Here is a 1,585-nt window from a genome sequence, read left to right on the forward strand (position 1 = left end):
GAGGTCAGATAGCTTCAGTGGCTTGTCTGCCTTCTCTGAGCCAAGTTGCGTGACGCTAGCATTGCCTGTGTTGTTTCTGTGATTGTTTACAATGTTTAAAAAAATTGAGAACGCCGCCAGTTGTGAAGTGAGGGCAGTGATTAAATTCCTCAATGCAAGAAACGTTCGCCCATGTGATATTCATCGCCAATTAAAGGAGGTGTATGGAGACAATGTAATGGACGAGTCGTCTGTTCGGCGGTGGTGTCGCAACTTCAACATGGGGAGGGGGAACACACACGACGATGAGCGTTCGGAGAGACCGTCTGTCATTACAGACCAACTGGTGAGCTCAGTTGACGAATTCGTGAGGAACGATCGGCGCGTCACAATTGATGACATCTGTGAGCATTTTCCCAATGTTTCTCGAACAATTGTTCATGAAATTGTTAAACACCATCTGCATTATGCAAAAATTTGTGCAAGATGGGTCCCTCGCGTATCTCAATGAGCTGGCGGCGAAGGACTATGCAGCAGGAATACAGAAACTTGTCACACGTTATGACAAATGCCTTAATTTGCTTGGAGATTATGTTGAGAAGTAGTTTAAAGTATCCTCTTTCAAATAAAATTTTTTATGTTTGTTAATATTTACTTTTGTGTCTTTAATTCACGAACGGGTACTACTTTCCGGATGACCCTCGTACTTTTCATTTCTGAAAAATAAAATTTTTCAGAAATTATTTTTAAAGGATGTATTTTCAACAGATGGTATCTTTCACTGTTTTGAATCAGAATTGCTTTCTTTTCATTTCATAGCATTGGAAATGATGATAAATGTTTTCTATCCGACATACTTTGTGCTTCTGGAATTCTTACATCCTCATTCCCTTTAAAATGGGTGGCTTTGTGGTTTTCAAGGGTAGTTCATTAAGTGGTCTTGATTGAAAGTATTTTTATGTTATCTTTTCATCATGAAATAAATGAACCATCCTTGTGGTGATCAACACCCTTCACCAACTCCTCATGTCTTCCCAAATCATCCTCCACATGGTATGACTATGTTAAGCTGTGTAATATAAAACAAATAAATGAGTGGTATAAAGTATTTGTGCATAAATGGAAACTACTTAATTTTTTGGGTTAATGGGCATAAGAATGAGCATCAACATCTTATTTCAATCACCTCTACTCCCATTGCTGGTGTCCCGTTCACAATATTTGTTGAAAAAATTGCAAAAAATATTTTTAGTATTCATTGAATATTCAGTAAACTTTATATTGTATCCATTGTCAATATGAACTAAACATTCCAGTGATTATGTATCTAGAGAACTGGTGAGCACTGTACTTAAATATATTTAGTCAATAAATCTGCATCAACATGTACAGCATTTGGTCTTGTTTTCCATGTGCTATGACCAGTCTATAAAATGCATTAAAGAATGAGGGCAATAAAAATTGGCATGATATTAAATATATGATCCTGGGAAGAACATTTAGTTGAAAACTTGAAACTTAAAATTAGTGTTGCTAGTTACCAGGGAATATTGTTGGCATGGCATTCCAAACCAGCTGACCCGAAGCAAGAAATGACCTAATTATA

This window comes from Hetaerina americana, unplaced genomic scaffold (assembly GCF_022747635.1).
Source record: "Hetaerina americana unplaced genomic scaffold, ioHetAmer1.1.p SCAF_12, whole genome shotgun sequence".
NCBI lineage: Eukaryota > Metazoa > Arthropoda > Insecta > Odonata > Calopterygidae > Hetaerina > Hetaerina americana.